This window comes from Coturnix japonica, chromosome 5 (assembly GCF_054131305.1).
Source record: "Coturnix japonica strain WE chromosome 5, WE-NBRP24, whole genome shotgun sequence".
Classification (NCBI taxonomy): Eukaryota; Metazoa; Chordata; class Aves; order Galliformes; family Phasianidae; genus Coturnix; species Coturnix japonica.
Window position 1 is genome coordinate 34,757,616 of NC_140667.1, and position 24,768 is coordinate 34,782,383.

The following is a 24,768-nucleotide window of genomic DNA, read 5'->3' on the forward strand; positions in this document are numbered from 1 at the left end:
AGATGTTGAAAACTCAGGTATTATCTTTGCATACACCACTATTCATCTTTAATTTAATAAATGATCTCTTCAATGTATTAATGGTTAGCAGTGCATATAAATTAGCATTTATAAAAATCAATTACATTGTCTCATAAGACAGAGGAGAAACCAAGACCTTCATCACCGGATCATTTGTATTTATCTGTTAATTATAAACCTTAATTGTCTCTTCTTATCAGATTCATTTGCATAAATTGCATAAGTTTAATGTTTAACAGGTTTTAATAGCAGAATACAATTATTCTTTAAACATTCTTTCTTGAAATATTCATTATTAATTATAGCGTTAAAATTAGAAGTTCTGATAATTGACCTTGGCTTCTCCTTGGCTCATCATCATCTGTCCATTGAGGTCATTTATCTCATGATTATGCATGCTTTGTGGCTTCTTATTACTGATGTGCTTAGTTTTAATTGTACTTTATAGCCTGTCAGATTTCTCTGACTTTTGACTTAAAGCAGAACATTATGAAGAGTTACACAAAAGTGGACTTTTTATAGTATACCCATCCTCTTAGCACACCTATATGTAACAGCACAGAGGACGGCAGAACTACTTCTAGATCCAGAGTAAGCAGAAAATTATGTAGAAATATTTCTATCCTGACAATGAAAACATCATAGTTATTGGATGACTTAGTAGGAGACACAGGTATACTCTCAAGTAGTTCCCCCTGAAAAATAAATAAAATCATATATAAAAATCCAACTGTTATGTCTCAATGGTCTTCTAACAGCCTTTTTCCCTTCATAACTGACCAGAAGCCTGACTGTTCTTTCCACTAGCTTTTTCTTCAGGGACTGGGGTTTAGAGAAGCTAGAAGGTAAAGAAATAAAAGATGTTTAAGAGCAAATACTATTGCATGAATTCCATAGAATTTGACAGCCTTGAGCATGAAGATTTCTTGAGAACTGTTCAGAGGTGAAAACAAGTGTGTTATTTTCCTGTGAGATCCTTCACAGTCTCACAGGGATTTACTGTACTGGCTTTTCCTTCCACTTAATAGCATTCATATTATTTGCTTAAGAAAATATTTTAGATATCATCAGTTATGCTTCCAAGGAAAAAGACTAATATTGAAAAACATTAAGTAACAACTTCTGAGTTCAGTATGCATTCATCTCAGTGAGTGAGCCTAGTTAGGAAACACTGAATTCAGTTTCTACTTGAGATTACTCCTTTCACTTGCCTGTGCACCCTAACATGGTTCAAACATACTGCTCTTTCTCTGCACGACACATTTTCAACCAGTTGCTGGCACCAGAGTTTCCTAGGATATTCAATTCCTGAACTTGAGTAAAATCTGAGAGAACATTCTGTGCAAATAATTTTTCTTTTCCAAGGGCTTTCTTCTGCTGGGATTTGCCATGCAAATCTTAAGTGCTAATCAATGGAAATAAAATCAGCAGCAGGTGTTACAGTCCATACATCAGTTTGGTACATCTCCATCATGACCCACTTGTCCAAGACCACATGCTTATAACTCCTATATGCATATCTGACTGGGAATGCAGGGAGGGCCGATTGGATGATTACTGGGTTATAAAACAAAAGTAACAGTAAGTTGCCAGTGCTTCCACACAGTCTTACAGGTGACTTGTTCGTCCACAAGAGGAATTCAGTACCTGCAGCTGACCCAGAAAGTAGTGTCACGTTTTCTGCATGCAGATCTAGCTACAATTATCCATTTCATCTCAAAGCCAGATTGCTAGAAAATGCTTCACTTCAACAACCTTGATGCCTGATTTACTAGATGGACTCCTTTTTATGCAAATACATTAACCACCACCACTAATTTACATTTAAAAGAAACATGACAGTATCTTGGGTACATCATTCTTCCCTTGCTTCATCTCTGGAGAAGAGCCTGAAGCAAAAAGCATTCCCTCTGCCAGCTAAAATGCTCTGCCAAATATTAATGATGCCCAATTCATGAAAAATTCTGCAGAAACCAGGAATATAGCAGGGAAGCAGCAGCTTTGCACATGCCCTGGCCTCTCTCCAGTGGGGGATTCCAGTTGGGCACTTGCCATGCTTATGAGTTCCTGTTCCCCCAACCACACACAGGCCTGCAGAAGCACTTGGTAACAACACTTCCCTGCATCATAGGAGCAGGAACAAACAACCTGATACCTGCAGTTTCAGCATTTGCTCATCACAAAGCAAGTGTTAAAAACCTTTAACAAAAGATCTGCTTGCATTAATAGTATAATTTAGCTGCTTTGTTGTGCAATGTTAATATTAAGATGTCACAGAAACCCACAGACTGTCAGAGGTTATTCTAAAGGCAGTTTTCTGTTACTCACCCTCTATTTGGTTTCCGTCTAAGGAAACTGATCCAGTCACAACATGGCTGAATTCCAGGCTATCGCCTTCCACCAGCAAGAGCAAAGCAACACACCATCATACTGAGCTATGGCCACTCTGCCAGCTCCTTATCTGAAGCAAATCAAAACCCACCCTGCATCATCCAGTGAAAGATAATAGCCACTCTTTTAAGCTGCTTTTAACATAATGAAGAAATGTATCCAGCAGGCTTTTTGTATTCTAGGTTCAACGCCTGTAATTTCATGTAAAAATATATGTACCAACACAGGGGGAGTAATGGAATGTTTGGTTTTTTTCTGTGGTCCTCATCATACAATTTAAGGTTGCCCACAGTACCTTCGCTGAGTATGGTGTCATTCTATCCTCCAGCCACTCCCCTCCAGAGAAAACACCTCCAAGTCTCTCATCTGACTCCCCCTATTGCCATTACGTCCTGTGTGCCAAAGAGCTGCAAACGTAACTCTCTTCTACTGAATTATTTATCCACCTCCACCTAGTCCCATTTCTTCACCTTTCTCTCGCATCTCTACATGGATATCCAGAGTCCTTATAGTCAAACTGCAACTCTTTTTTTTCCCTGCATCCTTTTCCATTTTGAGTGGCCTGCTGCTGCACATCCTTTTAGATTAAGCTGTCACAGTTGTTGCCAAGATATTAAACCACACTTTCATTTTACCTTTACATTTGTCTACACTGACTGCCAAAAATCATTTCCCTTCAACACTGTATCAAGCTATATCACCTCAACCTCACGTATTTTAAGTCCATCTGTTGATTTCCTTCCTTAATAGATCTTCACTTATGTGCATGCCATATTCTTGTTCAAAGCAGTCAGAGAGACGGAAGGCTACTCCATGTGTACTGTTAGCACAGAAGAAAACATGCTTCTTTAACTATATGAATTTTCCCAACCCAATATTAACCAGGACTATTTCCTCATTAAAGCAAGAGCTGCACCGCTATCATGCAGAGGACTCAGGTTCCTGATTTGCTAGATATCTCTAGTGATGACCACTGGCACATCAAAGGATAATTGCCCCTGATTTCTTAGGGTTTCAATTCACTTAAAACAGATAGAAATGCTATGAAGACATCTGGTTTCTTGGTGGTTTTGGGGAACATTTTTTCCCTGTCTGCTACTCTGCATAAAAATGGCAACCTTTCATTATGGCAATTAAAACCGAATAGAAACCTGTTTCAAGAAATAGAGTGAGGTGAGCCTCTGGACAAACCAGATCTCCCTCTGGTATGCCTTGCTATTTCAGCATGCATGCGATTTCTACTGTGCAGCCTCTTCTCTCCTCCCACAGACCTTTACCTGCTGCTGAGACATCAGTTTTCTCTTGTATCTTTGACTGCCCAGAGATGTGGTGGATGCCTTATCCCTGGAGACATTCAAGATCAGGCTGGAAAGGGCTCTGAGTGCCCTGATCTAACTGTCTAACTGTCACCTGGGTGACTAGATCTAGTTTGTCGTTGTGTAGCCCCATCCATTACATTTGTGCGGGAAAAAATCCTGTGCTGACCACTATGAAAATAAAGGCCAAGTTTGTTTTTTCAGCCTTACATCTGTGTGACAGAATACTCTGATCCCTTTCTTTTCCTGGAATACAAGCAAGTTTCATGTTTCCTCTGTGTATAATAAAAGTAGTTACCCTCTGGCCAACTGAGATTGTTGTTACTAAAAATTGTTTTTCTCTCTGGTTTTATAGGACAATACAATTATTTGAATTGCAAGAGTACTGACTGAACAAAGTCTGGAATATCAAACCTATCAAGCCACAAGTTCTCTAATAAGTCAGGGGCTGTAGCAGAGATTCCTACCTTTTTCTTTGCATAACAAGCCAATAAAATTGCAGCTGCTCAAAGAACCAGTTTGCACAGCTGAGACAGGTGCATTTTAAAGCCAGTAACCCAGTTCTGAGGAACTTAAATATTTAATATGAAGGTTAAACACATATTTAAAAACTATCTCATGCAAGTAGCAAAAATACTTTGCTGTAACACAAGGTCCCTGTCATGTCAGAAGGACAAAACGCGGAAAGCATCATGAGTTAGTGATCTCACTAACTCTCATTACAGATGAGAGGGATATTAGATTCAACCAACATCATAAGGACAGCTTATATGGTAAGCTACGCTTACCACTTAGTCATCTAACCAAGAATACTGCAAGAAAATTGTGAGCAGCAAGATGATCAAAGAATGACGATGGCGGCACTGGATCCTGCTTTATACAAACAGAAACTGTCTGTGTCCTGCACAAGAAAGAAATCCCTTATTTCCTTGTATGGTGAGGATCTCACATGTCATACTCGTGTTAAGGCTCTGCCTTCATCAGTCACTGTGGTTTTGCACCTCTGCCAACAGCCTGGGAAAGACCTGCAGCTCCCAGTTCCTCTGTATTTTAGCCCACTTTGAAAACTGAGGGTAGCCCCAGCCTAACAGGGATCTTCCACTAGGACCACTTTTGTACTAGGGAGTCCTTGCACAGAGCTCTGCATCCTTGTTTGTTTTTCCTCTTACACAAACAAAACATACCAGAACACAGAATCTAGACAAAACAGTCATTTTTTTTTCTTCTTTTTATCCTGCTGTCCTATAATACCTGTTCATTCTGACCATTTTTTCCATCTGTTCAGTTATTCCCTTGTAAATCCCACAGGTGGCTCACTGCTGCATGACCCTCATGCAATCTGTCATTCAAATTATATTTGGATTTTGTTGCACCTTTTTTTTGTTGTTTTGTTTTGATTTGTTTTTTGTTTTTTTGTTTGTTTTGTAACCATGTCAGTCAAATTTTGACCACTGTGCCCCAGAATACAACTGGTCCTGTGTTGGCTCTCCAAACTCATGCACTGTTCCTAGATCACTTAAAAAATAATTGGTCTAACACTTCCAGGAATCTCATCCCAGGCTTCAGAGATAGGCAGACCAATCTTGTACATTGTACTTGTAAATTTAAGAAACATGTTTTGATTGAGATAGCTCTATTTTTTTTATTAAAGTTAAAAAACAAGTGGAGCAGAGCCTCTCAATAATACTAAACTTGTCACTTCACAATGCATGCAGTAATTTAACACTGTGTGCTTAGCACGCATGAAGTAACAAGCGTTTCATATTAATGCTGTATTCGTAATGGTATGTCTGAGCTGTACAAACAAAAGATAATTGAGTCAAAAAATGAAATAAAAATAAACAAACTCCAGAGAGTGGAGTTTGAATAGAAGGATTAAAAGGTGTTTGACCTTCTCTTTGCAAAAATGTTGGGATAAGCCAAACATGCCCTGTGAAAGCTAACATCATGCCAGTGGCTTCAAAGGGCTTATGCTGAGTCCAAGTATTCATATTTTGACACCTTATAATACATCATATATATTAAATTATATTTCCATATATAAATATCATACATAGTTTGATTTATTGTCCTTCATAACACATGAACATATGAATAAAAGTCTTGAAGCTCCTAAGTACTGGAGTGCCTTCTTAGCTGAATTCTGTGGACCTTTAGACGGACACAAATTGTGTGTGAACAATGAGTGCTCTATGCCATGTACAATTGCATTTATGATCAAATGTAATAAGAAAATGTTACATATAATGTAGTATGAGAAGAACTGAAAATGAAGTTGTTGGCTGGAATTTTCTAAAACTTCAAATAATGCACAGTCTCATTAATGAAGATGACTTTTTCAAGAATATAGATATGAGAAGAGACATTAGAGCACATGAACGGATTTGTTTGCAGTCAAGAAAGGAACAAGGTAACTAGATGAACCACATCTCTTAGTACCAAGGACAAGTAATTTTGGATTTAACACTCAAGAAAACAAAAGGGAACATGAAAGAATACATTTGCACATCCCATTTAAGTTTGAGACTTAACTGAAGATATTGAGGCCTCTGTCAAAATTAGTGACACCTCAGAAGCTGCATTTTCCATTAGCTGCAGAAAAAACCTTTCAGCCGTATTGAATGGCAATAGCTATTATACATGCTTGGATGAGGCAGCTTCATTTCTCATTTTATCAAGCTGGTTTCCTCTTCTTTACAAACATCCTTCTATCCAAGTGTTCAGAATGCTACCTTTAAATACTTACGTTTTCAGAAGTGCACACTAACTTTGCCATTTTCATCCAAGACAATAATTTTAAACAGATGAACCTTTAGCTATGAAGATCTAAAGGTCATCCAGAGAGTGCTGCTTTCCACATAGCTGCTTCCCACCATATACTCAACTTCTGTGCAGATGACTTACTTCTATACATAACCAATCCATTCTTTTCTTGTCAGAAACATTTTTATTTTACTCTAGTCATTCTTACACCTCACTGGCCGTTTGGGCTAAAAATAAACTCCATCTTTCCTCTACCTACTCTCAGTACTTTAGGTGGAAAAGGGTTCAACTATCTTGGTAGTTCAGTACATTCCTAGGGATTCTTCTAGACCACTGCCATCTTGCAGAAACAACAAGGAGGGTGGTAAAGCAAGTATCACAGACCTTCAAAACTGATCACTTCTCTTTCCAGTTCAGTACCAGTGCTTTTGCCATTCTTGCTGGACTTGAGAATTGCAGGAAAAAATTATTACCTTATTGCTGTGCTGCAGGTTCAAAGATTTGAAAAGTAACTTTGCCTTATGAAAATTTGTATTGTTGTATTTTTTGGGTGATCTAATTCCAGGGCTTTCATTAAGTGTCTTTGAAAGAGAATTATAACTGCACAAAAGTGGCAATCAAATGGTAATCAAATTTAAATAAATAAACTGATAAATAAATAAAACAATACATCCTAGTTTTCATATTTCTAATTCCACATCTTATTTAATAGGATGCTTAAAAAATGATACAAGGTACTTCATATTGACTGATGCCTGTCTTAAAGAACAAAAACATTTTGAATAATCAAAAATCTTTCAGCATTATCTTTCAATCTAAGGCATTTTTCCTTCATTTTTTACCAGAACAAAAACAGTAATTTGCACTTGGGATAAACCAGCTTTTTTTCTCAGCTAAATTACTGACTTTTTAAAAATCATCCTGCCTTACATTTACTTATGACCAGATTCATCAACATCTTTTTCTAATTTATTTATATTTTGAGGGATGAAACTTATCCAGAAAACACAAGACTTCATATGGCAAACAGGTATGTATATTGTACTTCTGTACCCTGACAGGATCAAAAAGTCCGAGGCTTCTCTATTTCTAAACCTCTTATCAGCACCAATCCATAGCTCACGTTTGATCTTTGTTCTGTAGACTGCTTTCATCAGTGTCTTAACTTACCAGACTAAAGCCCGCTAAGCCCAGTACTGCTCATGCCATTTCTATGTTCTCATCACTTTCATCAACACTTTAAGCAAAGGAAAAAATGGGTTTGTTACTGCTATGCTTTGGAACAGGACAAGTTACTGTGCTCTCAAAGGAAGGATGAAGTGAAAGCATGGGAGCTCTTCTGACTGGCACTGTCTCTTGGGGCTGCAGCTCACTCTCAGGTGACAACCACCTTGATTACTTTTGGGGACCTATTTTGACACTGTTGCAAATTCCGCTGCTCCCGGTGCCATCCAGAAACAGAAGCTCTGCTAGGGAAGCTGGAAATGCTCCTGGTCACAAAGTAGCAAGGATAAAGGCAGCTTTACTTCAACAGACCGTAAGACCTGGGAAAACGAGAGGATGGGAAGAGAATCTGGTCGTTTACCTCACTCTTAATTGAAGCTCATCCCTAGACAACTTCTATCCATTATTCTCCTGCATAATTCACAGGCATAAGTATTGCTTCCAGATGCAACACCCCTTCTCTCACTACAATTGTCTGTCTAAATCAACTCAAGAAAATATACATACTGAACAGCTTTACTGGAGCCTTCTATTTGCCTAACTTGGCACTTTACACACATACAGCAGCTTTTGATAATTGAATTTAAAGGAAGTTCCATAGTATATCACATTAGTTGTTTTTAAGGTCCAATCAGATCAGTCCCCGTCAAAAAAGATTCGGTTATATATTCGGCAGTTATTCAGAGGTCAAATCGATTATTGTAGTTTAGGGTGCTGTTTCTGCACTAGAAGTAGTTCCAGTTTTAAAAGGCTTAATAGAGGTTGTTAAGGGTGTCTGACATTTTTTGACCTTTGCTCTTCCACCTCAGTTTGAATGAGTCTGATTTAAATAGACAAAAACAGTGTAAGAATGAATACAAGTGCAAAGGTTCAGAAGAATAAAAAGATAGGAAAATAAATAAATAAATCTGTCTTTCACTAACTGCAGCCAAACAGATTGTGTCTCGTAGTGACCACAAGGATGCTCAGAGACAACAGCAGAACTTTAAGTGGTTAGAAATGCCAGCACCACCATTTTTAGGTCACTGACAACAAAGGTTAAGCAAAGTCTAAAACCGGATAAAGTCTATGAACTCCATGTAGGTGTTTTTGTTTTTTTAAATGAATATAGTCAGCCTTTAGAAGTGTTCACACAGCAGCTCTTCTGCTTGGTCATCTCCCCTCTCTGCGCCTGGGGATTATTCTCCCCCTGAAGGGATTTGTGCAGCTCTCTAAGAGCCAGCTGGGATGAGGCTTTCAAAATACACATTCCTTTCTCATTGGGTTCATTGTTCCTTATTGGAGTTTTAAGTGAGTAGTTTACTCCCAAATGTAACATTTAGCTCCCACTCAGAACTGGAGCACCCTGTCATGACCCTAATTTAACTTTTTTCACCTGGCCATCGTCCACACTTTACTGCTACTTTTATTGTCTCGTCTCCTAAAATAAAGGGACGCTGACATAAAAAATACAATTTCTGCTCTGTGCCTCTGGAAATACATATATCATACAGAGAGCTTCCAAAGTTGCATAATGTCAAGGCTATCATAGGAAAATTATACTGTATTCTAGGTCTCGGTTGTTCCAACAAATGTAAATAAGACATTTCAATGGGTAAAGTCAACAGAATAGTAACCCACATTCTGCCATCAAAGAGCTTATTTATCTCTATTACTGACAATACATTCTTATTCAGAAGAACATTCATTTTGTAACATTAAGGTCAATATCTCAGGAAAGACAAATAAATTATAGAGGACTTGGTTCCAATATGATTTCCAGCAGCTTTCTGGAAGTCATTACATCATTTTGGGCTGTAGGCTTGAATTCGGTAATCTAATGACACTCCTGTCTCTCAGGCCTTAGACGTAGGTGTGCTCATTTACAGTATGAATCATGCAGAATACATTGCAGCAAATGTGTGCAGGTAGGGACAGATACACATAGAGTTCTACATTGTGACAGAGGACAAATAAGGAACTGGCATTTCTAAAAAGGTAAAATGGTATTAGAAAAATTGTATTTCAGTCATTTGGAATTAGTGGACTACATACTTTATAATATTTTCATAGGATTCTTCCTCATAGATGCTCAAGACAGAAGTCAAGCTACAGACTTTCAGTAACATATGAGATGTTTACCACACAGATGAGGAAAATAAGAATGAAAAATAAATAGGAGAGGCTGGCAACTGATCATGTATTTGAAAGCCAAAGAGTAGGCTTTTGGTCAATAGCTAAAAATGGGGAGTTTATATTGGGCATGGGCTCTGGAATCAGTGTGGATGAACTAAAAGAAAGAATGAGGCACCTTTTGCATGGCTTTGCACAAAAAACCATAAATACATGCAGCTCTTTTTATGAAGCCACAGATAAACCTGATTTATTCCAATGGGATGACAATTCAGTATTTTTCTTTCTGTCTTTTTATTTATTTATTTATTTTTAAAGAAAAAAAGAAAGAAAGTAAAATAGAGGCATGCATTGATGTCTGCCAGGAACAAAACTGAGTTTTAGGCAGATTCTTCCTTACCTCTTCTGAAGAAACATCAAGGTTTTGCTGCCAGCAAATTACAGCTCAGGGACCTGGGACTTTGTTTGGCCCACCCAGAAGAAAGTACACTAAAGCTACTGAAGCCAATTATTTGTTTTTTTCCCAACATTCATAGGAAGCTGAGACTCTTCAAAGGAAGCACTGGCCTCAGATGTATCTCCAGCACTATTTGAAAATTCAGCATTGCTCAAGACCAACAATTGCTGAGTATTCAGTTTGATATGCTAAAGAATTAATTATCATCCATGACTAACTCCTGAAACCCCATGCCTGAGACAGATTCTCTTGTGTGTGTTTTTGTTGTTGTTGTTTTTGATGATTTTTCTGAATATTTTCACTGTTTTCCTGTTGTAGTAATGAATATAATACTAATATAATTTTCATTTCCTGAGACATAGCATCAGAGCCATACAGTAAACGCAGACCTCAAGTCACATTTATTCTCATAAGCCTCAACAGAGAGGGCTTCCAGTTCAGGGGGATTTGATGTTCCACTGGGAATACCTAATAGAAATTTTGGTTTAATAGCTTCCATTGCTTTAAGGCATCTTGCAATAGTTTATTTGTGTTTACCACAAACTCAGTTACTAGTCAAATCCTCTGGGCATTAACCAAATTATCCTGTGCTCTTGGCAAATATGGGCATTTGCTTCCATTTAATCTTTAGATAGAGAATGATGAATTCAGTTTAGCAAGTGAGCTCTTTAAGCACCATGTATTTCTTCCAAAAGGTCAAAACACAAATACCAAAACATGAAATAATCAGAAATTATATAAATAATCAGAGCCTCCTTTCCCTGAACTATGCCCAGGTGGCTTTTGAGTATCTCTGAGGTGGGAATATTCCACAACATCTTTAGGCAGCCTGTCAGTAGTCATTCTCATGATAAAGACACATTTCCTGATGGCTTTACCATTTTAATGGCTTTACCAGAGAGCCATCTAGCATCCTTAGTTCTGCAAGCCAGAGCTTTTGAAAACTGTGAAGTGCATTTCAGTTCACTTGAAATAGGCAGTATCTCCAGCTGGAGATTTATCTTTCCAACTTTAAGCTTATACATGGGACTGACAAAATACCAACTGTTGAGGCCCTCAAGAACAACCTTGGAAGGAAAGAAACAACCAAAACATTCTGCACCCTGACAGATACCACAAGTTGACTTGAGCTACCTCACGTCCATTGTGATTACATTAGAAATGGGTATAACAATTATGCCATCCTTTCTGCTACTTTGTGATTTAGCTTTTTGGCATAATCATACACACAAATTGTGTCCAAGATAGCCACCAAGCAACTGTTAAAGGTAATATCTTGCACATAATTAAGTTCATTATGTAGTTATATTGAACTCTGATGATGCCACTTCTTTTCCTACATGCCTGTATTTTCTCAATCTAAATGAATATTTTATTCTTGTATTACCCTTACAAAAAGCTATCTAACTCAGCTGGAGTCACACCTAATCTTGATTTTATTCTTGCTCTTCCTGAGAAACTAGATTTCCTCCTTCAAGTTTCACAAATAGCTACTGCGGGCCAACCTTGCAACATCCACCAACACAGCATCAAAGGAGATAAGCATCTGTTGAAACATTAACAAGCTCAACTTCCATGCCACAACACAAGGCCAATCTTTAAGAAACTTCCTTCTAGTAAGGTAAATACCTATTTGAAGGAAAACATACCTGAGCTGTTCTGTGAGGTATGAAATGCAAGTGTCAATGATTCAGGACCAACTCTGTAAATCTGGGCCAGTAATAAAGGGAATGAGATCACAGACCTGACAATTCCAGATAAGAAACTTCAGCACTAGATAGAAACTTTCACCAATAGGGCTGAACTTGGTAGGATCTCTAAAACAAGGACCCAGGCATCCCTGTAGAGAAAGTTTGTATTGTCTCCATTTGCACTACAGACAAAATACACCAGTTCCAAACTTGCTATTCTGATACCTTTCAGTAATCCACAGGTAAATGTCTATTTTACTAAATTTCTGCATAGAATCATAGAACCAGAAGGTTGGAAAGGACCTACAAGATCATCTAGTCCAAAATAAAAAGAAATGCTGGAAAGTTTTACATTCTCTTACCAGACAAGAACTGAGGAACTCAAGAGTCAGAACTCCCTGGGGCTGATAAGAGACAGACCAGCACGAAAGACCTGCTCAGGAGACCTGAACAAGCATTTTGTTTAGAAATGTCAAAGACAGATTTGGGGAGGTGAAAAGGATGTGATAGTCAGCATATTACATGCAGAATGCCTGCATTTTAATTGAGAGCACCCCACTGACCCTCATATGCTCCTATCAGCACCACAGCTACATCCAGTTTCACCTGACATAAACTTCCCAAAGGTCATCTCCACTGACAGTTTTTCTTAGTGTCATCTCAAGACCACGATCCCACTCCTCAGCTCAGATGGTGTGGATGTGTTAGTAAATTAAACCTAAATGTCCTCAAAAAGTTGAAGATGAGCTTAAGTGTCTGCAACATGGAAGAGCAATACTCCTGTCAGCTTCCCCGTTAGCAGAACACAGAATCTCTTGCTGCATCATACCAGCTTCAGAACCAGTTTTATCAAGTAAAGCCAGGATGAAAAGTATGAATAATTATTATTTCCAGTTACTTTTCACTTTTCGGTGTTGAGTATATCTAGCAAAGCTAGCACATTCACCTATCTGGGAGCAAAACAGAACAGTTTTCATTTACTGGAATGAATGAAAAGGTTAAGATGAGAGTCAAGACTGTCTGAAACTTCAAAACTTGCCAAATGTTTGCACACCTTTATACGTATTTTGTGTCTCCTCCCTTAGAAGAATCACAAGCACAGACAATTACCATTTGAACCATCATGCTTACTCTATTTTCTCTGCTCCCAAATAAGCATTGCTTAGTAAAAGGCAATTTTTGGGGCCTTTCTGGACTTACATATATCTAAACCTGGAAAAAACAGTGATATTAAAAGAAATCAAGTCCCTCAATGACAATACATCTATCTACCTGGGATGATAATCCAGTTTTCAAATGCAGCAATTTTATCAGTGACAGAGGAAATCAGAGATGCACACTAACACAGAAGAAATCTGATCAAGAATTAGTTGGTCAGACAAAACTGGAGCTCTAGCACAGCTCTCAGAAGTGCCTTAGGCAAATTTCTGTGTGTTTTAGAGACAATTAGTTTTAAATTCAGCTTAGATATCAAAGAAAGGTGCAGCTTCCTAGCAGTAATGAATAACTCTAGGGCACAGAATGTATCTGACTACTGAATTCAGAATAGATATCCAGATATTTGAAGCAGGTGAGGAAACAGTAGCGGCCATGTAACTCTTACATACTATTCATCATACAAAACATTAACATTTGCAAAACAGTGTGATCATAGATCATCTCACTAACACGTATAGAAAAATAGGCTGCTGCTCTACACCAGGCAGCTAGTGTATCTCAAAACAGCCATGAAAGCTGTAAAGGATGGGATGAGGTAATAGCCTGAGAGTAAAACAGATACTACTTATAATATGCACACAAGAGATTTTAGAAGTCTCCATATAGCAGATAATTATCTTTCATTCTGTTCAATTGTTGGCAAGCCTTTTGCACCTTATCAAGTGGCCTGGACATTCACATCTCAGGAATAGACCTGCTGCTTGATTTTATGAGAGTAAATGCAGTGAAGATACGAGAAAGATGGTGACAAAAGGAGTAATAATTAAAAAGTGAAAGAGAAAAACAATGATTTTCATCACAGTAGATAAAAAAATTGGTGGGTGATATCACTGGAATCCTGACCTCAAAATACTGGCCTCCAAGATGCTTTCTCATATGGACCAGCTACCATTTTTTAGCTTTACAGGTCAGAAGCTTGAGACAGAAAGTAAAAAGCAGAAAGTAGAAAACAGGAGAAAAGACTACAGCTCCACACAGAAGGTAAACAACTGTAGCTACAAAGGCACTTTTAAAAGAGGTAAAACTAACTCCCCATCCCAGAATCAGGAAACTAAATTGCTTGAGGAGAACTTCCCAGAAGATTTCTCTTGAACACGCTCAGACCCCTTGCGGAAAGATTTCCAGATAATGACTTTTCTTTCACTCCTCTCACTGAAGCATTAATTGAGAGGCATGGTGTTGAGGCAAGTATATGTAGGCTTATAAGTACCCTTGACAATACACTAGAACAACTTTTAAAGCCCAGATTTGACATTTCTGTGCTATAAAAAACTTATATAAATCCCAAATAACAACAGAAGCAATATATACATACATACATATATATATATGTGTGTGTGTGTGAGTATATATATATATATAGATAGATATGTATGTCCCTTCAGGGATAAAGAAGAGATTAAGATAATGAGTGCTTATTATCTAGAGAATTATTTTGCAAAGCTATTTATGCTACAAATGTTGATTAAGTGATGCAAGCAAAAGCAGTAGAAGGAATCATTCTCAGCCACAGACTACATGAGTGGGAAGAGAAGGATTTAAGGCAGCCCCCTCTCCTCCCTCACCTTCTCCCGGGTGAGAACAGAGATCGGAGGAGATATGGAGCAGATGCTGTGTAAACAAGTACTTTGGATTAGACACATATATGTGCAATCACTCAGTAATTTATCTGCTGAGAAACACAGGAGGAGGTTCAAGTCCCTAAAAAAAAAGGTGATGCACACATATAAACTATTAAAAGTTTTACTTCTTGTGTCTCAAAATTCTTCTTACTATTTGCCACCCTGTAGAGAGAATTCTGCTGATTTTCTAGAATACAGATTTGATTACACAGTAAGGAGAAATCCTTTCTTCCTTCAGAGAAGTTCAAATAATGCAAGTCTCTCCTGGATAATTTAATAATCCTACAGCTGACCTGAATTATTTTTAAGGTGTATTTCTTAACTGGTTTTGGTTCTTCTACAGTAGCTCTGCTTTTGGGCCCTCTTCTTCACATCCCTGAATGATTCTGTTTTCTTAATTACAGTATATCCACAATAATAAAGTGAGTCCCACACCACACAGCAGAATCTCTCTCTCTGTTGACCTCAGGCAACCCCAGAGAAGAAGAAGCTGTGTCAGTCCTTCTCAGTTAATACTTGGCTTTTTCCCAAAGACCTATCTAAAAAAGGATAATTAATGCTAATTGCAGGGTTTTATTTTTGTAATGAAGTGCACAAGCCTTTATCTTTACAAAACTAGCCCCCATTAAATGCTGAAATAAAGAAATTAAATACTTCAGATTTTATTACTTATTCTGAGCCATTAAGTACATCTTAAAAATTAAGTCATATTAAAATTAAATTATTTTTAAGATTGCAGTGGTCTAATGCTTGTGAGCCAGTCTATGCTTTGAACCTATATCAGTGCTCCCAAAGACAAGGAGAAAATAACATCACAAAAGGAATACATTTCTCACTTTGAGAAGATATGCATAAGTGCCTGCTGAATTGCCCTAAATCTGTGATTAAAACAACATGAAATACATGATCATTCTCTCTTTAAAAGGAATGAAGTCTCAAACTAAAATCAATTGCTAACATTTATTTGTATGACATTTACAAACACAGTACTGCATTTACTTATTCTAATCCTATCCCACACCTTCATTTTCTCTTGTTATTTACGCAATATTCATAAACGTTTCAACTCCTACATTGGCAACATATTTCCCATTTCCTCCCCCATGGCAGGTGTCTCACATATTAATTTTTACTATGCAACTCCTCTCGCCTCAACTATGGCATCTTGTGGTTGCCCAGAGCTAGGATTTAGTTTATCCAGCCATGTATTCTAATTGCTCCTAAAGGTAGCAATGGTGGTTAAATGAACACTGCTGTTACTACTTAATAAGTTGCTCCAAAAGTAATGTCTGATGAAGAGATGCTTCTTGCTCTAAAGGTTTCCAGTCTAAATAAGATTGTGATGGCAATAGGAATGAGATTTAAAGAAGACAGAACTCATAGTCAAAGATACAGGATAAATATATTACACAGAACTATAAAAGCTGGAAGCATCAGGAAAGAAAAAAAATCCATTCAACAAATATGTACCACATCAAAAAGGTTTTCAAGTCCACTACAGAAGAGAAAGAAAACCAATCCTGCACTGAATTTATTATAATAATTTTGATTTGGTCTCACCCTAAAAACACTGTCCATGTACTCCATACAGCAGATTATTTTCTTCATTTCCAATAGTGCATTCAACAAAACATATTAATCTAACAAATTAATTTGAATATAAAGATCAAATGCACTCTGACACAAATGGCATATTAGGGAAAAACACTAGCTGATGCCAATGGAACTAAGCAGAGTTGCCAGGTTGAACAATGCTAAAAGCAGATCCACAAATTGTACTGCAGACTTTTTTTGCCACACGTTCCTCAAATCATCCTATACAATGGCTGCCGGTGCCAATCCTGGCATCTGAGTGTTGGGCAGCCTCCCTTAAGGCTGCCCAAAACAGGGGCAGGGCAGATCCTGATGTGGCTACATGGATACTCAGACATCCTTTCAAACATAGCAGATCTCCTGGAAAATGATCAAACAAAACCTACAGTTTCCACAGTTTTCCCACAGTTTTCCTCCCATCACCACCATTTTAGATTGCATTTTAGCATAGAGTTATCTGTCTTTCTTCTTTTAGGGTGATCAAAAAGTTCACCCTCCAAAAAAGGAAATATGCAGTTTTTATGACTGGCACTTGAGTATTCATTTACATGTCCATATTCTGAATTCTCATTAGTCATTTTTGAATACTACAAGAGGAAATATGGATATTTCCAATCATTCAGAACAACAAGAAATGCAATGCACAACGCTATTCCAGTGATTTAAGAAAGCCTTTTAAGTTCAGTTCAATTCCAGTCATTTCTGAGAGCACGACTCTAAGGGACACAGATTTCCTCTTTGCACAATAATCACATTCACAAGGTTTCTCATTGTTACTATTTCCTGGTGTGCACAGGCATTCAAGGTAAAAAGCAAAACACTTCATTCAATTCTTAATGTATTTCTCATTTTTAAACCTCACCATAAGCTCTCAAAGACATCTAAATATCCACATATACACCCAGTTCTTGGCTAGTGTTTCACAGCTTTTGCAGAGCCTCTTGACTGTCTCCAGTGCCTCCCTGTAGGTGAGACTGTCTTCTCTTTCTAACCCTGGCAACTGTCTTGCCTCCTTCTGTTTGCAGAAGCTCTGATTGCCTTGAGCTGCTTCTCTTTCGCAGCTCTTTCCTGAAAGAGTTCACATAAATCACAGAGACAGTAAGGGTCAGTACTGTACCTTTTCTTCTAAGAAAGTAGTTTGCTTTTAAGATTTTTACTCACAGCTGCAAGAGGCCGACCTAATCCTGCTTTTCATCTCAGTTTTCCAAGTGCATACAAAAACAGAAACCTACTCCTTGCATTTTTGTACAGTCCTTTCTTCATGAAGCTCACCACTGCTCAGCTTTCTCTGTTTCTTTTCTATTCTCCACACTGTACATTTGACCCTTGACTAGATCATTTCCCCAACATTATAAAACCGTTTTATATTATGTATCTAGGCCTTTCAAATCGATCTTTAATCATGTCCAAAGGTTCACTAATGCCATGTTTTTTTAAAAAACGTTACTACTTCTCTGCTATCTATTTTATTATTAACCACTTTAGGAAGTCAGCCCATGAACTGAGATAACTTTGTTACTCCCCGAGAAGATTAATGAGGTGATCTTAAATATCAATAGCTCAACAACAACATTTCGAAAAACTTTCCATATTACACAGCAACAAAGCAATTTATAACTTCCACAGAAAGCAACTCCAGAATGAGCTCCAACCAGAGGACATGCTTCCTCAAGTTAGGTCTTTGTTTATCTTAACCATGATGAAAGCATGTTTCTTCACTTAAAGTTGCATCCTGTAGGCTCCCAGCACTGACTGTTTTATGTCCACTAATTCCAGAAGATAAACACAAGGTATTTTCCTATGAAGTGAAGATTCAATTCTTTGGAATTAACTTCTATATTTGTAAAACAAGCTTCTAAATGAAGTAATTTTCCTGGAAGATTTCAAGACACCGGATTGTTCCTTTTCTAAACATAGTGAGATACAGTGCAAATCAAAGCTGGTTTATTAACAGGCTGTATATGAAGCCAAAAACAGGTTGATTGCACTGAAGTCTGTTTTAAACAGCTATCATCCCAATAGTGACAGCATACTGTACAATAGTCTTTTTTTTTTTTTTTTTTTTTTTTAAAAGCCATTCATATTTTAGTAAACATTGGTAAATTTCTTCATACAGAGAGAGAAGTAACCAGGAACTTCACCTGCCCAAAGCTACAAAAGAACAGAATAGATCTAAAAAGCCAAGGAAAGAAGGTTTAATAGCTTCTTTATGTTGTTTTGCAGTTTCTCTACTTGCTTCCTTCCAGGTCAGGCTCTGACCAGAAACAAAAATGAAAATACTACAAAGACTGTCTGTTTTCAACAATTCCAAATATGTCAAAAGCAGCAGGTACCAAAACCAGAGTGAGAGCCTCTCTTGCAAGGCATCTGAACTCAAACTTCTTGAGCAGTTCACATAAGATTTAACATAGCCTCTGGATAAGATTTTTCAAGCTTCCATGGTAGTGCGATGTCAAATATGAATATTACCCTAAATTGTTCAGGGGTCATTTCCCATTCAGACAGTCAGCATTCATGAAACCAACTTTTCTCCAGGAACTTTCCAGGAATGCCTCTTCAGCATGGCACCCAGATGAGGTTCACCTTGCTCCTTACACAAGATAGAGAGAACTGGACATAAATCTACAAAGGGAACGGAGACATCTAAGTGACAACATTGGCAGTCAGCCACTCAGAAGTTCTCAAAAGTTCTGCTTATTTCTATGCAAATCTGGAAGTAAATTTCTCAGATGCCAGCATTTATATATGCAAACTTCTCAAGGAGAAGGTATTTGCATGCCTCCCTTTATTCCTTCTAGTGCAGATACAGTAGGAAACTCCCAGCTATCAAAAAAAAAGGAAATGTAGTATATACATGCTGGTCTCCAGTGTCCAGACTGTGTTTTGGAAAAAAATTTTCTTGCTAGAAAATGTACACATTTATTCCCTCCAACAGGAATTCCAAACTTGAAACTTCTATTTATAAAAGTCTGTACGTGCTCACCAGAGGAGATATGGATGAGAGATGGAGTGAATGGGAATTTAGTGATTTTCTTTGTCCTAATTAGAGTTAATAATGTTTTGGCAGAGGAACTAGAGTTCTGATTGTTCCAGGAACTTCTAACAATCAACAGCCTATTATCCCACTTAGTCATACCAAAGACCTGATCTTCCAGTTCAGCAAAGCACGTAGGATAGGCTTAACTTTAAACACATGAACAGTCTAATTGACTTCTTTGTCATGACTGAAGTGCTGAGGAATGAAGCTGAGACCTGGTGCAGGTGCTCCAGCTAAGAGCTTTCCCTGTCTTCAACAAAATGACAGCATTACAACCTCCCTTTCTTTTGCCTGAGGCCTTTGTGGTATACTCCCTTCTGCACATGTAGCTTAGATATAGGTTTATGGGAACACTCATTCATTATAAACAGTTAGGGTTAATATGAAGAGAGGAGGCAGCTCCAACTTACATCTGCTTGTAAGAGGAAAGACATGCAGAGAAGGATATGAAGGAGTCTTTGCACTTCAGTTTCTGGGGGCTGCCCATTATTTAATACATTCTATCCTCTAAGATTTCTATTGATAGTTTTGCCATTTAGCAGTCAGTTACCATGTCTAAACTTGCGCTATGGGACACGACTGCAACGAGGGGTAAATCTTGTCACAAGTGTCATTTCTAGATGGGAATAATGCTGCTCACACAATGCAAGTCCTCAGCTGCAAGTCCCCAGGAAAAAACAGCCATTGCAAACCAGACCTTTTATGCAGTTTCCCCCTGAGCACTGTCGTCTGCCATACTTTCTTGATTCAGGATTCCCTGCCACTCACTGAAGCAATAGATTTTAATTTGAAAATTCACAATGTACTGATAGTCTACTTGCCCAAGAGCACAGGGGGACTAGGAGATACAAGAATTCCATCACTGAGAAATGGTTGGAGGAGGCTTTTTTTTTTTGGACTTTTTCTGCAGTAATGACAATGCTGATATCTAGACAGCAAACTCATTAGGTTCATTCCCAACTTCTGCTTGCACTGGGAGCCCATAACCAATTGCAAGCTTTACTAAAAAGTAGTAAAGTAGCAAAACATAAAAAAAATTGTGTTCTCTTAAAAAAAAAAATAAAAAAAATTCTCCCTTTTCCCCTCTTGTGACTGCTTCAATTTGTCGGTCTTTTAGGGCAGAGTAAGCTAACAAGGAATAAACCTAGAATTAAAAATCAAATAATCCTATTTAATTTTTATAGTTGTTGACACAACTTGTTACATGTGTTTCCTACCAGAATAAATGAAATCACAGTCATCTGATTTCCAAATTACCATATCTATTGTTTCAGAAATACAGGGTGTAAATAATTGCAGTGCAATCGCCTATGTCTGGACCTCTCTCATCCGGAACCGTTATCAGGATTAGCATAAATTACAGTGCCATCTAATAATGAAATCACTGAACACTGATTGGGCCAACTATTTAAACCTGTAATTATTGCTCATTAGAAACATGTTTCATGTTATTTGCCCCTTACAGACCCAAACTGGTTGTCAAAAGGCTCCTGCAAAGAATTCTACAGAGAAGAGAACAGAGAAATTTCAAATGATGGGCATGAATTTCATCTGCAAAATGGGTCTGTGTGGAAGAAACGTGCTGTGAACACCAGAAATAAGTTGCAATAGGTGAGAAAAGGAAACCTCCAATATAATTCAGACATGTATAAACAGTTTGTGTTTTTCTACATAAGTGGGCAGTGATTGACTCACAGCATTCATTATCATAGTACAATTAGTCATCATGAAGCTGATGGACTCCATTGTAAATAAGCTCCTGACCTAGCCAGAGGGAAGGCTCTCAGCAGACCTTATTGTAGCTGGTTAAGGCTCAGGTGAGATAGGCAGCTACCCACATCAAAGACATTAAAGGACAAATGCCAGAAGCAAAATGAAAATAACTATCACCTTTCCAAGCTCCACTGTTAAGGGATTACAGAAGACCACTGATTAGCATTTGTCTGCTTCTCTGCAGACCAAGTGCTTTACCGAATGAACTGTCTAAAAAGGGACCCAAATGAGTGTTCTTTAGGCTAATAGATATTTTTAACTGCTTTACATAATAGACAGGGAAACTGATTCATCTTCCATCAACTTCCTCCTATCACATAAACAAAAACTTCCTACAGCATGAAAAAAAATAGTTGTGACCACTTTCAGCCACAAGAAAGGTAGTAAAAGAGGAAAGACTACTACATGCCATTTAGAAAGACACACAATAGTTTAAAAATCTCAGCTAATAGTAAGCCTGTCCATCTTTCCTGACAAGTTCTTCTAATAGTCAATTCAAGACACAGTTTAAACTTACATTCCTGTGGTGAAAGGGTTCAGGAGACACATAAGCAATGCTAAAGCACATATCCCACAAAGAGACTGTGGGTCCTCAATGCAGCTGGACGTATCTCTTTTAAAGCTGGAGTACTCTCAGCAGTGTAGCTTCTATTAACACTTGAAGAAGTTGTAAGAGACTATCTACCCCCTCTTCCAAAAACACTGAAGACTCAGTGTGCATCCTTTCTCCAACCAAAAGGTCCTTATGCTATTTACTATAGGCTCTGTGACAGGGTGAGTCCCCAACCTACTGATAATTGATCCTGCCCAACTTTCAGTTATTTGCATCATGTGATAATGCATGGTCTACAAACCTAATGACTGGATGCAAGGCACTTGTTAATTGGTTCAGTATCCTTTAATTCCTGACTATCAGCTGAAAGGCATCACAAGCCTTACCATTGGCTGTCATTCAACAGGAGATATACATAAAGTAATTGCTGACAGTAGGTTCAGATACAAAACAAAGAATGAATATACATCCTTAGGTGATGTGAATGCACCTCTTCATTTTGCATCCCCAGAACAAGAAGTTACTTAAAGAAAAAAGATTTTAAAAATTAGAATAAAATAAAACATTCTTTCTGAGAAACTGTCTGTTAAAGGAACTGCATTAATGGTACAAAGCACAGGACTTGTAATGTTTTGGTGTTTAATCTCACTGGTATGCAGGATAACAGCTAAAGAAAATTCTGAAGAAAAAAAAAACACATTTCCTACTCATTTGGATACAGATAGTAGAAAGGCCACAAGCATCTTCTAGGACTGAGGTACCAGACCTTGAACACATCACTTTCCAATGTTCTGATTTAGCAGTAAAAGCCTCAGGGGAGGTACAACAGGAAGCTGTGGCAGCTGTGTAGTTAGTTTTACAAACCGATCAAAGTATAGCAACAATGAGATTAAAAAAAAATGATATTATAGTAAATATGTGTGAGGATGTATTGAATTTACTGAAAGATGTATCAATATGGGTGTATTATAGTGTATCCATTCACATGTGTTTGTATTTAAATAAGATAAAATGTACTGGTATAAAAAAAAATCAGGGGTTGAAATTTTAGTGCAGTTATGTCTCTATAGAGTCAGCCTACAAATTCCAGGCCAGGGAACCTTCAGCAACAGGTGACCTACTTCCAGACAGATAGCAAAACTATATAATTCTAGCCTAAAAATTATTTTAAAATTACCTCATGAAAATTGGAATTATAAATAAATAAACAGAGGAGATCATAGTACGAATGCTTAGAATTAGTTTCTATCCACAAAAGAGGTTAAGATCTGCTTGGTATTTCCACAAGTAAATTCTGAGTCTTAACCTCTCTGGAAAAGATAAACGTGCTATCAGACTCTAAAGCATTACATATTCTCTCTGTCTCTGTCCCTTTCTCTCTGTATATATTAATTTTATAGATCTTTTTATTGTCTCAACTACACTGGTTGCGTGAGGAGCAGAACAATAGGCCAAGTACTTCCATTTCACACATGCCACCTCTATAATTCAACAAAGAATAGTAAAAAAGATCTATAAACTTGTTATAAATCAGTGCCCTAAACTAAATTAACCACTGAAACAGATTATCATAAAAATAATGTCATAAAAATATTCATCACCTCAGTAGTCCAGGTGTGTGTCTGTGCGTATGTGCTTGTGGGCGCCCACGCAAGCAATGTTTTGTGTGTGCCAAGGCCAGTGGCAGTGCTAACAGTGTGGCAGGCTCAGTTTCTACAGCCTTGGAGGAGATGACAGGCAGGACTGTGAGGATGAGTTTTAATATCTCTGTCTCTGGGAAAGTAACTCATAAACAGATCCACTAAAATATAATTACTCTACATAACTCACCTTTAGTAGCAGTGAGTCGTCTCCACTTTCTTGTTAGCAGTGAAGCACTAGTCTTTTTCTGGTTCTATGTCTAAGGCACTGTTGGGAAAAAATAAAAATTAAAAAAGAAAAGATAAAAGCCAATCAAGATGCAGGCTAAAGGACATGAATTTAAGCAGTCACAGTTTGGTTGAGGTTGGTTTCCATTCTGAAGTCCCTAAGCTTGAGGTTTTTTCCCCATCTACTATTTACAATCTCCAGAGGAATATACAGGAACAGCAGAGCTAGAGTTGGCTCTTATTGAGATGATGCTTTTCTTGCCCACCTTCAGTAGCATCTTCTCCCTGCACTCACATTGCCATTATTTATTTTGCAGTCATCATTTGACAACTCACCTGTACTGTTAAGATGTTTTCTAACTCAAAATGAGACTTCTGTAAATTTCTAAGTGTCATACTTCCAGATACAGTAAAAGCCAGTGACACTGAGGTAAAAGTAACTCATGAATTATTGGGACTCCCCTGCGGCCTGCCAGCCTTTGAGTCTCACTTTCTCAATCTGCATTTTGACAAGAGGATTTTTTCAACCAAAGTGAACTGGGTAATCTTACAGAAAGTGAATTCAGCTGCTGAAATGGTGGAGCTGGGCTCAGCTCCAAGCAGGATCTCATCAGTGCTGGGAAGCATCACCTTTGCTCAAACAAGGAAGAAGAGCAACCACACCCAGGTTATGAGATGGGTTAAAAAAAGCAGGTGTTTTCATTCCTGACAGTGGGACGGAGAGGGGAATGTGAAGAGCAAGAACATGTTGTCAAACATGAATAAAATAAAAATCAGCTATTTTGAAGGTGTGGGTTGTTGTCTCTCCCTGATTTAAAGGGCTGGTCACCGTGGGCCATTCCAGGAAAAGACTGTGAGGCCATTCTTTACTGGCACTTTTAGCGCTGGCCAAGAAACACAAATCACACTGAGGAAACTGAATTATTTATCTGCTCACTGGGTTCACATGTATAGGATCAGCTTGATTTTTTTCCACAGCCAAATGTTTTTGGTGTACAGTGTGTACAAGTCTGTATTTTGTTCTGAGGTAGGACACAATGATGCTGTAAAAGTAAGATCACTGTCAAATAAAGTTTGCTTTGTTTAAATTAGCTATATCCTTATTACAAAAACGCAAAGCAGAGTCTAT

General features: G+C 37.8%; 1 protein-coding gene across 1 annotated transcript in view; it reads right to left on the reverse strand.

The window, feature by feature from the left end:
• LOC107315050 (uncharacterized) overlaps positions 1-23,676 on the reverse strand; it is a 95,154-nt gene extending 71,478 nt beyond the window's left edge. The window contains exon 1 of the mRNA XM_085549115.1: positions 23,602-23,676. The gene's annotated coding sequence lies outside the window, so the exon portion shown is untranslated. The remainder of the gene's footprint in view (positions 1-23,601) is intronic.
• Between the last annotated feature and the right edge of the window lie 1,092 nt (positions 23,677-24,768).